Source organism: Patiria miniata, unplaced genomic scaffold, assembly GCF_015706575.1.
Source record: "Patiria miniata isolate m_02_andy unplaced genomic scaffold, ASM1570657v1 HiC_scaffold_30, whole genome shotgun sequence".
Taxonomy (NCBI): domain Eukaryota; kingdom Metazoa; phylum Echinodermata; class Asteroidea; order Valvatida; family Asterinidae; genus Patiria; species Patiria miniata.
The window spans coordinates 5863180-5878233 of record NW_024037070.1 but is presented as its reverse complement, the minus strand read 5'-3'; positions in this window follow the sequence as shown (position 1 = coordinate 5878233).

Here is a 15054-nt window from a genome sequence, read left to right as displayed (position 1 = left end):
TACATATAATATGTGCATCACATATCGCTGGTAATTGTCTAAATGGCTCTGTCCTAATTCCAGAATGTAGGTTATTTTATGCGGGCGCAGGAATCGCCTGATGTATTAATGCAATTAAGGAGTTCGATGGTACCGTCATATGGCACCGTGTAAACTTTGAGGCAGAGAGGGATGGGACGGAGGGGGGAAAAAAAAGAAAGAATAAGAAAACGGGGAAAAAAAATATGACCGGTTGGAAGAGATGAACTGCATCTCATCGCATGCTGATGAAGGCAGTGCCTAGTGTTTGTGTATGAAAAACCTGAGAGGCTGGGATGAGAAATGGAGAGGCAGGAGAGAAGACAGAAGAGGGTGGGGGATTGAGTTTCATAAGGAAGTCAAGATATTTCCTGACGAATATTACATCTGTGAGTACGTCTCAGTATTACACACATGTGTTTGTGTGTGGCTATGTGGGAGCGGGCGCGTCCTAATTTATGACATATTGAAAGATCATGAAGCTTTTCAGAATAACCCAAATATTGTATTGATTGATGTGACATACACGGCGATATGCCGGGTTTACTGGACTCTCACACACACTCTCTGCCGCTCGCACACGGTGTCCACGACCTCGGTTTTGTAGCTCCTCGGCCGGGTCACACTTTGTTGTCCGAGTTTATCCAATTTCCTTCTCAATCTGGGAAGTAGGTTAAGTATCAATAACGGATACTCTGAAGCATGGGCACGCAGGGCCCCTTGATGGGCTGTCACACCTTGCAATCGTAATAATAACCCGGGATAAATGTTGGCTTATATTTACAAGTCTGTCCAATGAATCTTGGAGTGGTTTTCCAAAAAAAAAAAAAAAGGCAAGCGGCAATTCCAAACTCGGAAGTTTCATATGGCTAGTTTCACAACGATCTGTACGATGAAGCTCCGGTTACTGAAATGAACTTGCGAGAACCCTGGAAGAAGCAGGCGTGAGATAAATAAAAGTGAAGCGATCTAGGACTAGGAGGGAGATGGATAAGAAAGGATTTGTAATGGGAAAATCAGGCAAGTCAGCAAGCAGGTCCAAGTTGGTCAGCATCTAAGACAAGCAAGCAAGCAATGAAGGAAGCTTGTTTAATTGCTTTTTCACCCAAAGTGCAACACTATGAGTGCGTTTGATTACTCGCGCCTGGCTCCTCGCGTGATGACAGACATGCGCATTGTAGCTAAATAAACGAATGGTTTCGGGTAAAGTTTCGTGCAAGAGCTGGAAAGTTGAACTTTGACATGACACTGAGGTTGCATCCGAATCAACTGTCTAGAGCTAGGTCTAGGTCCGCGCCCATTGAAAAGACGCGGGGACGGGCTGACAATAGATGTAGCTGTAGCTCTGGAAGCACACGGCCTGAGGCGCCCGCCGGATGTTGCATGGCCTTATGGGATACTTACCCAAGTAACCGGCTCAGCGAGTCGGTTACTTGGGCCAGGCTCGAGTAAGCGCGAGAAGTCACGTGAGAGGTAAATCGAACGCCGTCGTGCTTGCACGAGTAAGCGCGGGGGAAGTAATCGAACGCACTCAATATCACAGTGCTTTTCAGAATGAATGTTTTTGCCATTTCCAGACTGCTGCGAGTTGAGTTCAGTACTTTAAATTTACAGATTTATTGATAAAAGTGTGAAGTTTTTCATAAATTATTTTTTGAAAATGTGCTTTTTAACCACTAAACAAGGCGTCGCAAAGGACGAATGCTTGAATTATTATCCGCTGTAATGACATTCATGTTAAACTGCTGTGCACAGTAACTTCCCATATGGCTGACATACACATAAATGTTTTAGCACCGTCTGCAAATGACGCATGTGCAAAATATCTAGAGTTGTTTATCTTGCCACGCATGGAAATAGCTAAACACAAGACTGTGAAATTGTTAAAAAAAAAAAAAAATCCCAGGACTCAGAAGATGTTGTTTTATTTATAAGTAGAATTAAAAAAAAAAAAACAAATAGCCAAAAATAACAGGAAATCTGATGGAGGATTGGATTAGGATTTCACAGTTCAGTTAATGAGGGGGAGCCTAAGACCTGTGCGGTGCGACACCTCTCGGCAAAGACCAATAAATGGGTGGCCAGGTTCCCGCAAATTGGATTACCCCGGCAAAACAGGATTGAACGGTTTAAGTAAGGCTTGTTCAGCCAATTTAGACGTGGCCGGGTATTTAACCGTGTCCCCCGTTTAGATCTGGTTTATGCGGCAGAATTAGCCCTGATCCATTGTTTTGATGCGGAGCCAAAGTCCAGATTCACAGTTTTCAGAATCTTTTGATAGATTGCTGGTAACGGTGTTCACCACTCAAAATTTCTGATGGCTTTTCAGGACAATTTGTTGAAAAGGTTAATTCGATAGATGACTTTTCTAAATTGAACGACAAAATGCAGATTTTGAACGGGTTTGAAACTTGGTGACATTTGGGAGATGAATTGACGTCAGACCAGTCCAAAAAAAACATAAGCAGAAATCGAGAAAGATAATCGTCAATTTACTTGCAGAGTGTTTCATATCCGAAGCATGAATTTTATGCAATGGGGATCAGTTATTGTAAAGGAAGGTGGGTAATGGAAGATTTGTGCGCAGTTGACTGGAGGGGAATTTCTTTAAAGGACCTGTTAATATCAGGCTCCCCTTCTTTCTTTTTTTTACACAAACAACCTGCCTCGCATAAAACGGTTAATTTCCAAAACAAAATCTTGTTTGAATCGTTCAATAGACTCATCCCATTTCGGGGGTGAACGACAAACACTCTGTGGGTCAGGGAACAGGTATACGACAGCACCCAAAGCGTCAATCGAATCTTCCAAATCATCGATCGGACAAAAGAGGCCAGAACTTGAACCAGATCAAGTTCACGACCTGCGTGGCCCGCCGTGGTGGATCGAGGGGCGCAAATGGTCCCGCGTCAACGACCCACCTGGTGTAGAGAGAAGAGACGAGGACCTCTTGCAGTGACAGGTGGCTGAGTCCAGGGTGCCATCTGAGATGGACGGAGACACCGCGCCTCGCGACATCGGCCTGTGACGTTTCTCTTCTGCGGGTCTCTTCAGTTTTCATCCAGCACACTTCCAGTATTAGAGTTGTTATCACTGAACGAGGTCGATTCCTGATTTGCCTAATAGACTTTAAGTCCGTTTACAAAAGCTATACAGTGCAGCCCATGAATTTAGATTATTACGGTTTTTGCCCCCTTTTTAAAGTTGCTTTCCCCGTGCTCTCCAATTTTTTTTTTTTCTCAATAAATTTTGAACATGTATGTTTTATTCCAACTCTTTTTGTGTGTGCGTGTCTGTGTGTGTGTGAGCAACCCTCTGATTTTAAAAAAATCATTTTTGGACACAAACAGATCGGCCTTGCGTGCGGACTGCTTACTGGTCCGTGCATGATCAACACTGGTTGTGGGTTGGGAACAAGGCAACCGCGCCAGAATGGAATTATTTTTCGAGCCGCAAGTACATGTAGTTCAAATTTGTAAAGTAATTATTCAGCAGCTAAATCGTGGGCCGTTTTGTTTTTGTTGATGTCTCATTTGAAAGTGAATAACATTTGTAATAAAAAAAATGGAAAATATTTTTCGGAATGAAACTAGTAACTATAAGTATAACTTAAATTAATTTTCAAATGTGAAGAACATAAAATGCATCTCAGAAAGGTTGTACTGCCTGTAGATTGAGAAGGATATTAACTTACAATTAACAAATTATACAAGTTGAATTGTTTTATTTCCCATTTGGGGGCAGGGTTGGAATTGGGAGGGGTTGATTTATGCACCAATGTAAGTGACTTTATAATTTGATTTGTCTTTTATAAATGTCCTGTCTTATACGTAGAGAAATGTGGATGGTTGTCATTTCATGATCTCCATGATGCTGTCTGTCGGCTTAACTGAAGTCCATGGAAAAGTTGTCTCTGTTTGTGATCTTTCATCTTCAATCCAATTTAAAAAGAAAATCTTCTCTTTAACTTGCCAGCCTCAGCGCAACTTTTTTTTTTTTTTTTTTTGGATTGACTTGTCCCTTCAGACTTGATGCCATAAGTGCAACGCAGCCACCTCACATGCCAACAAATTAACAGTGTAGTCCACCGCCCAACGATTAACATCCCCTCTGATGATCGGCCGTCGTTTCTTGTCATTTTTTTTTTCTCCTTCTTATCGCTAAGTACCATCACCGGGGATGAGTTCAGATACCTTGCCTCGCGCGCAACCAGTCACTTAAAAAGCGAAAAGGTCAGAGTCATTGTAGCAAAGAACAACCGAACCCTGTCCTGAACTAGTCATCTTACCTTCGCATCAATCTACACCTAATCCCCATGCCAAGGGTTTCTAACACCAAGCATTTTCTCCTCTTATGTATTTTTTTTTTTTTTTAATGCCCGGTTTAATGAACATCTTGAAGATCTTAAGGCATCTCCCTGTACAATCTCCTATTGCTCACTCTCTCTCTAGCCCTCTACCTGTCTATTAATGTGGCAAGCTCTTTAAGCTGTATGCAAATAAGCCGGGCCCGGGCAGGTGATAGTAATCGCGGAGAGTTGAGCCCCCAAAGTACAGTGCGTCAGCGCAAGGAGAAGGAGGATAGAGAAGGGGGGGGGGGGGGAGACAGAATGCAAAAAAGGGTGAAAAATCCACATTTTTTTTTTAAATATGGGATGTCTGCGAGCTCGCAACAAAATATCGATGAAATCGAAGACGATCTCGTTAGCCGTGCCCTAAATCAGCTGCCGTAGATTACCTGGTCGGTGCACTTCTATTATGTATTCGTTCCTCTCTGCTTTATCTGGAAATTGATTTGTACAAAGGGGGAAAAATGGTTATAAATATTGTTGAAATTTATCTCCTGTGGGCAATCTGCCTGTCATTTTAGTGAAAAGCCAAGATTTTCGAATCAGGTTGCTCTGGTTACAGTTGCAACATTTTATGCACATCACATCCTTATTTTGGTTAAATTTGATTCTGTTCCTCCCTCCGAGTATACAACAAAGTCGATGTATTATTCTGTGTGCTCATTTCTGTTAAAGTTAAGCTAAATTTTGTGAATTATCTGTCGGTTACTTGTCTGCAATTTTAATCATGAAATCTGTTAGCTCTAAGTAACAAGCTTATTTGATACTTTTTACTTTTGCTGTAAATTTCATCTTTTACTATTCTGTAGTGTTCTATCTCTGGATTGTAATAATCAACCCTTGCCCGGAAATATACCTACATCTTTCACGAGAAAATCCTTTCTCAAAGTGAAGATAGGACTTGTACTAAATACCCTGAAATTAGTCCATCTGATATTGTATCATTTGGAAGAAAACAATCAGTGAAGGTGGTTTTTATACATGCGTTAGCAACAGAATGCAGTTATACGAGACCCCAAACATTTGTGCATACGTTTTCTCTGTTTTCTCAAAATGTAGTATACCCACTGAGCTAAAACTTGAACAAGTTAGTTATTATTATTATTATTATATATTTCTGGTAATGAAACCAAGGATTCCTAAAAAGCGCCCTAGGCACTGTTGCTTGCAAGCCTGAAGAAACCTCTAGAGAAGAGACAATGAGTCTGAGAAGAAATTACAGTTTTAGTGGTGGGAGGAAAACCCTAGAAGAATATTCTGGGGAAAACCAATAGAATCAGATAGGAACTGGAAAACCCAGTCCACATGTGGACCAGAGCAAGAATCGAACCGGGGCCATAGAGGTGGAAGGCGAGGAAAGTACCGCTACGCCAACCTGACTCCCCTAATGTTGTAATGCACCTTTCTTGAGATTTTTAGCAATGCCGTTGCTTCAGACGAAACAAAATGCACAAGTAAATGTTCCTATGTGCCTCTAAAAGGGGAGGGGAGGGGAGGGGGTGGGGGTAATAGTAAGGGAGGGTGCCAAGGGGGCTGGGTGGGGGGGGGGGGGGGGAATGGCAGACAGCTGATCTCCTATGATATATGTAGGTCGATCAAACATACCTCAAACGTCACTCCGAAGAAAGGTTTGCAGAAGCATCTAGCGATCTGAATGAATCAGAATACTGATGTTCCCCAGTGTCCGACCCACGAAACCCCTCTGCTAAGCAGAGCTCTGGCATTTACGTCTTAAAGGTTACTGTAAGATCTGAGCATGGCTTATGGCACTGGCCAGTCCCGAGTCGTGACATTAACGCGGCATTATCACTGGAGATACGCCGTGTTTGATTTGGGGTTTCAATCGGCAGAAAATCCAGGGAATTTAAAGTATCTTCTGTGCACTGTCCTTCATTCTGCTATACATCTGGGGCATTTTCATCATAAAATAAAACATTTCCAACTTCAAGTGCAAGGCCGAAGTATTTGATCTTTTGAAGGGGAAACTGTAATGTACTGCATTAGTTTCCTCTAACAACAAATTTTTGTAGATTTATTCAAATTTATGCAAAAAATCTGAAGGAAATAAAAAATAATCATTCATAACACGGCACTATACATGGCATGACAAGGCCTAGGTGACTGGTATTTTTTTTTTTTTTAATTTAGTGCAAGGTATTTTGCAAAGCTATTGCCCCATGAAGGATTATCTGAACAAAATAGTCAGCACACTGCTTTGCCAGAAATTGCAGGAGGCATTCATGATTGGTCTTTAGACCGTAATCACAAACAGTTTCCAGTGCGAGATGTACCCCACAAACTCGGTTCCTCCCCAGAATACTTAAATGCTGCCCTCTTGGGGATAGGAATGGTTCTCCCTGCTTTTGTTTGGGAAAGTGTGTCCCACAATGTTCGCTGAAGGAATTCTAGTTGAAGGAATTTTAGAAATCTGCTTTTGGTATGGCAGTATGATGATGATTTTTGGAATGTGATTTTTTTTTAAGCAATTGTAGTTGATTTCTCTCAGTAATAAGTAGCTCTTTTAAAAAATTTTGTAAACCTTTTTTTAGGGCCATTGATTTTGTTTCAAAATGTGTGTTTTCAATTTCAGGAATTCATAAATTACATCTTTTTTTAACCATTAAAAATAATCAGTAATGCACTTCATCATGTTTATCATAATAGTGGCTGCACAATTTTAACCATTTTCCTACCGAATTGACAAAATTATCCAAAGCTGTGCAAAAAAGGGGTGCTTTATGGGATGAATTGAAGATTTTGAAATCCCTACCCCAGCCCTGGCCAGGCCCGGCCTGGCCCAGCCCGGCCCGGCCCAGCCCAGCCCAGCCCAGCCCAGGCCAGCCCAGCCCAGCCCGGCCCGGCCTAGCCCAGCCCAACCGATCCCTGGCCTTCACCATCCCTTCCCACCCTATCCCTGCCCCACAGACCTTCCCCCCCCCCTCCCAATCCCCCAGTCAAGCCAGCCTGATGAATCAGCGCCCTTGTTATCCTCAGCAAAGGGCATTTGCATGTGTTAAACACACTCCTCATTCCTCCCCATCCTCACAGTGATACCTCGCATCCTGCATCCCCTCTGGGCGCAACCCTATTATTTCACCTGTTCCAGCGAGAAGGATTTCCCGGGTCTCTCCATTGTTGAATGGTCAAACGGCTCTGCCGAACGAAGCCCACAGATCCCTCCATTGCCACTCTTGAGCCCTGATGTATCTTAATGTCTCTTTAACCTGAATGCATTTTTCAAATGATAGTGTGAATACGTAATTTCTGTCGAGTCGATCTAAATCCATAGAGGTGTTGAGGAATCCGGCAAAGCCCACGATATGAATATTTGTTCAAAGTAGTCTTTCCCCATCATGATTCATGCATTAACACTGCCAAGAAGGCAACTTTTGTTTCAAAGATATCTATTTTTACAGGTGAGCATATTCAATGATAACATGATATAACATGAAATACTTGTGTGAAAGAAATGTGATATAAATCTGATATCTGAAAAGTCAAAATGCTGTCCAAATGTTTCTGTTGATGTGTATCAGTTCTTTAAAAATAAAACCACAAAATAAAACACTCGGTTTTATTCACACATATCTTGACTCAATTTTGACTGTTTTTCTTGTTTTAGGTTTCATGCATGGAAGAAATATAGGTTTGCAAATGAAATAGTAAGCACAATGTGTCAGAGGCAGTTTACACATTGAATGACATTTTGGCTGATACACTGTTTTTGCCAAGTAGGCCTATACACATGTACATGTAGTGGCCAATTACATGGTTTTTAGAGCCTCATGCAAGTATCATTCTTGCCAGTCTTGCATATACATGTATGTATCTTAGCTAGCAATGCTTGTCCTACACAATTCTGCACCACTGGTCATGCATATGTATTAACACTAGGAACTCTGGGAAATTATTCAAATTGGGTCATTTGCATATTAACTCCTGACCAATGCGGAGGGCAGATTTGTTCTCTGTGCGGTTGTATATACCTGCAGTAGATTGTCAGCTACCAATCAGTTCATCTAAAGGGTGGAGTCAGATGAATGTTACCGGGAGGGGGGGGGGGGGGGGATTGCAAAGGAACTTGGATCTATTCCAATTGCAGTTGTCCGAATGCTACACTTCAAAACAAAAATCCATAATTTATATCCCATCATTCCTGAACAACAGTTAAGTAAATTTTGAAATAAACACTATCTGTTATTGCATATTTTGTTGATTTATTTTTTACAACAAACAAATGCATTCCATGCATATTCTCATGCAAAATTGTCCGATTTGATGGATTGATATTAGAATTGTGGTTATGGAAACCAGCTCTTGAAAAAGCAGCCCATGATTTGAAAGCCACCCAAGTAGCTTGTAGATTGTTTGGGGAGACTTCGGAGTACATGATGCATTTGAGTACTGTCCCACTTCGTTTTTAAAACAAATAAATTCCGCGGGCTGCCCGCAGTGGAATCTTTATCTTCATCTCGCATCACAATTCCTGTACCTGTCCAAAAGAGAAAGCCATCAGCCTCGATAAGTCAGAATTAGACTGATAGTTTCCCGAGTCAGCCTGTTGGCACGCAATCACCTTCCGCGATACGCTTCCCCAATCAGTTGGGGATCAAACCGCGGGGGGACAAAGTTTGTGATTTGAGGCAGGCAGAGAGACCGGCGGGTGCGTCGAATGTGGAATCCATGTTCACTCGCATCCTATAGTCTGTAATCCCCGGCCTAGTGACAGTAATCTACCTACCCAGTGCCGGTTGCCAATTTACACAGAACTTAACGCTTTGTTACAAGCGGCCCACATAAGTACACATCTCGTTGGTCTTAGGCGATTGCGCGATTTGCTTCTGGTCGGCTGGAGAAGCGCACGGAGTTTGGGCACTCGGGATACCGTCATCGGACCCATAATCCTTCTATCCCCGGTATCCCGCACACCGGTTAACCTTGGTAATGAAAGCCGGCATAATTCAATTCTGGAGGCAGAAATATAATTATGCAATCCTGTCATATGTATATCTACAATGCTTGTTTGTTCTGTCAGATGACTTTACTGAGCGAGTACAGAGCGTGCAGTTGTCTCAATTTACTCGGACCTCGGTCTTATCAAACATGAAAATTGTACGAGCACGGTCACACTTCACTTGGTGGATTTCATATTCAATTACAAATTAATGTTGCTCGTAGCTGACATGAAATTGGGCATTAGTGTACCCTAGGAAGTAAATTTTCATCTTGATAACTTCATATTGTCTAAAAAGACAAAGGTTCTTGTGATTTGTACTAGGAAATCAATAGATAATGTTGACAAAAAGTGTTCACCCCAAATGTCCTTTTCACATGTCAGGGTGCAGACACAAGTATTAAGTCAGAATGAAACGTTTGTTGTGCTTTGCTTGTCCATGACACTGCCCGAAATTGTCTTCTTGAGGATAAGTTTGGGAAAATCGCCATTTTCAGTACTGGCTTTTGCCCCTTTCCTCCAGGCGCAGTTCTAGAGCCTATATTTTAGGGGGGCTATCAGGGGTCGATCCACAGTCTTTTGCAAATGTAGAGTGTTTTTTTCAGCGGACACTTAGCCTCCAAAAATTGGGGGGGGGGGGGGTGCTCGTACCATATTTTCAATGGGGAGCGCTGATCAAATCCTACGATCATGCATACACTATATTACCCTATAGCGAATGTATTTGGTGGGTTTTTTTTTTGGGGGGGGGGACCGTTCGCATGTGACATAATCTAACATTTGCTACTTCTATTCATTTTTTTGGGGGGGGGGGCAATTCTTTTTTGGGAGGCTAAACAGAAGTTGTAGAATCGCGCTTGCTTTCCTCACTGATGTAGTTTTACAAGCACTGTATGCTCAGTGTTAAACTCTCATCATCGTGAGTCAAAACATCAAAAGTAAGAAACCAATGTGGCATAACACTGTGACATAATCAGTTGTTTCCTCACTGGGTTTAAATCACCAACAAATGTAAAATTTTGTTCGAGATTGAATTATCATGTTGTCACTTGTCTGGGCAATTCCATAAAATCCAATTGTACGTCCAACCACATGATCTACATGTACAAGGACGTTTAGATGGTGGAGTGCTTAAGATTGGTCTGTCTTTGTTTTCTACTTTTTAGAGGCAAATATTAGTGATGTATCACATTCACTTTTCCAACAGCAGCTCATTAAAGTGTCTGACATGTACGTCCAAATTGATGGAATTGCCCCATTACAGATTGTCTAAAAGGTGAATATAATAACATATTAGCAATATTGCATACAACCTCTATGCCATTCCCCAACCAAATAAAAAACTAAGGCAAACTCTTTTGTTAGTTGAGTCTGTTATTGCAAATAACAAATGTTGATAATTAATAAAAAGTATTGATAATCAATACTGCAGAATTAATTAAAGCATGTTTGAAGATAAGCGTGAAACAGAAGTGCAAAATTTGAAAAGTGTAATTTAGGAAGTGGGAATCTTTTAATTGTATGACATTAATTTTCGTCATGTGGAATGTGTGATTGAATTCTAAACACTGGTTTGAATTCATTACTAATTGCAGTCATTTTTTTTAATTAGAAAATGACAGAGTTTATGCGTTTTCATCTCGCCAAAATCTTGCTTGAATTCCAAAAAAAAGAGCTGCCTTAGGTCTAGACTGATAACTTATTCTTAGGGGCAGTTTAATTAAATTTGTAGTGCCTTCTAATTTCAGAAATTTAAATGTGTTTATCTGGGTGAAGTTCTGAAATTCAGGGGAATGCTCTTCCCAAAAGTTTAAAAATGTGAGTTTTATATTGTTTGAAAAAGGAATTTATTCACACCCTCCACAGAGTCTCCTCCAGAAAACAACAATCTACCTGATGATTCTGGCAATAACTTTAAATAAATAAATGACCTGAACAAAAGTTAACTGAGAAGTTAATTGCTTGTTGTTGCTTGTTGTTTAAAAGAAGAAAATGTCAGATACAAATATGGGATATAGCTGAACAAGGTTGGATTTAAAGGGAATAAACAACATTTGCAAAAAAAATACCAAATTATTATGAATTTCCTTACTGGACTGTTAGTGAATGACAGTCTAAAGCATCCTGTAAAATCATGGCACCTGGTGTGCTGTCTTTCTCAAGAAAAGTGGTATTTTTGTATCAATTTCCAATTCAAATGTTCCCCCACCCACCATCGAAAAATGATAAATTGAGAATATGCTAGAGAAAGTACAAGGATTTTGAGAGCTTTGCCTCCTCTAGAAAAAATAATCCTGGCGACGCCCATGCATGCAGGATAGGTCGGTGACGTTTCAAATTTGTCGAAAATGGTGACTTGCCGAAAGCTACTTGGTTCATCCACAGTTCTTTCTCAAATATGACGTTCTTTTAACAATGCATACCAATAGAATGACAGCAATATTACAAGGTTACAATTATCACCCCAATATACGGCCAAACTGCTCCTGTACCGGTATCCATCAGCTATAAACCATCTTGGCTCGTTGGAGCATATAATGCGCGACGTCTTTATCGATGCGCCATCCCGAACGGTGTGACTGCCTATTAAGTCCAATCGCTACAACTAGCAAATGTGGCGGTATTATACTTCCTCCACCATACATAAAACCACCACCCATGATGAAACAGCAAATTGCTGCCATGGTGATCCAAGACTTTGTGAATTTATGTCGACATTGATTTTTTTTTTTTTTTTTTTTTTACTCCTCGTCCCTCTATGCTCTACTCCCATCTACCGCCCCGCTCTGACAGAAATCTTTTTGACCGTGGTTGATGGACTTGAAACGTGATATTGACATTAATAAAATGTGGCTCCTCAATACGCGGCTATCGATGCAACTACATGTGCTGATAAGATAGATGATAAACCGAGGCCCGTTTGTTTCTTGATTCATTTATGAGTCCAGAGGAAGATCAATGGACGACTAAAGCCGTCTGCTTGCAATATTTTCATATACTTTGTAATATATTTTTCTTATACCTCGGTAATAGCTTTTAGTGTAAACAGCTTGCCTTGGAAAGATGTAGGTACACGTCTAAGCCTGCTTAGTGTTTCCTGAATGTGTCTCATGTGGATGTCTTTTTAAAACAATATTTTATAGTTAGGTTTTTTTAAGGGAGGCTATTTTATGATAATGTGGCTGCCAGCTGTTCCCTTCCTGGATATCTTGATAAAAGAGGATTTGGTATCACTGGTGTGTGTGTGTGTATGTGGGGGTGGGGGGGGGGGGGGGGTGTGTTGGGGGGGGGGGATAGAAAGAAAGAGGGGTGGTCTCACTTTTGTAGTCATGCCAAATTTGATTGGCAATTTGTACAATTCTGACTTTTCTGGTTGCTCTAATCAAATGTGCAGCAGTGATAAATATCGGATATCATTTGTGTCTGACTAAAAAGTGCTTAATTGTACAAGCTGATTTCATATTTTTCAATCAAATCAACACCTGGGGGAAAAATCCACAACTTTTGCCCCCACCCAGTTGAGTTTGAGTGTCTTAAAGGTAATTTTACGGTATTTTGCTGTAATTTTCAGAAATGGATTGATATTTTATAACAAATATTGTTACAATGTCCTGTTTAAAGTTCTGTGTCCATAGATGCTGGAACAAAACAAGAAATTTGCTGTTGCAGTGTTGCCTGTATGGGTCCCTGACCATACTTCAGATGAAACAAAGCAATTTATAGACGTCAGGGAATCGTCAGGTCAGGGAACCGACTAGCTGGCTTGCACCCGTTCACAGATGTGTAACTGACTGCAAACAATATGTGGACGTTCTAAATTTGGTGAATTGGGGCAGTATTTGAACAAAAAAAATCAGTTTTTCCCAACGATGGTCGGCTGACCATCATTGGAAATTGATAAAAAAAACTCCACTTTTCTTGAAAGTGACAGCACACCGGGTACCATGATTTTTCAGGATGCATTAGACTGCCATTCACTAACAGTCCAGTAAGGTATTTCATAATAATTTGGTAGTTTTGTTTATTGGATGTTTGCAAATGTTGTATAATCCCTTTTTGGAACCTTATTGGTGCAGGGTATTGTTATTCCCATGTTGCCCCACTGACAGAGGAAGGATTACCAATAGATCAATTGCATTCCGCAGCCATATTTGAGGTGTGTTTTTTTATGTTCATTCATTAACAATCAGTGCACAAGGGGTCTACTGGTGCATATCTCTGTTGAACAAGCAAACAAATGCAGATGGCTGCAGTGCAAATGATCTATTCCCATGTGGAGCAGTCAAGGAGGTTCATCCCGGTCAAGACGCTCGACTGTTGCAGAATGGAAAGTTGCTCACACGCCTTGACATAAATGGTGCTGATGGTGATGATGATGTTAGTGCTGGTCACATCACTGATGATGAAGATGACGATGACAATGAAGATGACATTGTGAATGACAGTGATAACGATGATGTCACAGTGACCGTGACTGATAGTAATGAAGATGACGACGGTCACAATGACGGTGACTGATATTGATGCCAATGACAGCATTGATTGATGATAACACTGATTGATGATGATGATTATGATGACAGTGAAAACGATGATAAGATGTCACCGGGGAGGACGAGGGAGTCCATGGTTGTGATTTTACTGTATTTCCTTCATTGTAAACTGTATCATTATTCTTTCATCGTTCATCCTGATCAGTCTCATGTATTGCATCTTCAAATCTTCAATCCTATTGTGTACAACTGATGATTAATCACTTGGTGGAGTTGGGATGCTGTTCAGCAGGAATTTGCGCTACTATTCGTAGAATTGTATGGAGGGAATGTAAGCTATCTTTGTCTTTGTCAGTAATCACAAGCAGCTTGGACGTTCAAATTTGATTTTCATCTTCGCAGCTTCTGTTCATCAAAATGTCTAAATCCAGTGGATGGCAAAAGGACTTGTTTCCATTTTGTGATCATAGCTAAGAGACGTAATTTAGGTTGGAGAGCTCTTAAAGATATTTGCCAATTCAGTACCTCAATGGTTAATGGAAACAGTACCCCTTAAAAAGATTTCAAGTTCAGCATAAATCTCCAAGAAAGTTGCAAAATGGTTTCACCCGCACCACACGAAGGGGGTTACTGACCAAACGACCTACATTCGCTGTCCTACATGCGGCCATCGATCCTGCACTTTTCCCTTCTCAGATTGTAAAGATTTTGATTATTGTGATCCAGTCCCTGGATGGCAGTAACCCGAGACGCTGCCGATTTCTGGAGAGTCCACAATGCCACGGCAGCGGGGGCACTTGTAGGCTGTGCAATTAATCAGCCCAAATGAACAGATTCTAAAATGAGATACCCGGACAGATCTCAATTCTGATTCCCTGAAAAGCCTACGGAGTAACAAAGTATCGCCTCATAGTGCGAAAAACACTAATCCTCTTAATGTACTCACAGACAAGAGGCGAGAAGAAGAAAAAATGGCTTAGATGGCGAATACAAAAAAAAAAAGGAGGAAAGTGGGCCAAAATATAAGAAGAGATCTCAAATAATGAAATCGAATCTTAAGTGTACTCGGTGTGGGAGTTTGGAGGTGTGATAAGTAAAATGACACTTCATTCTTTTTTCTCTTTGGGAATTCTGTCTTACGGTCTTGACGGGTATATTTTTGTACAAACAAGTTGCTAATTAGATGAACATGAAACATGGAGGTAGTTTTCATGTCAGCTTTTTGAACGTCGTGAGCTGTT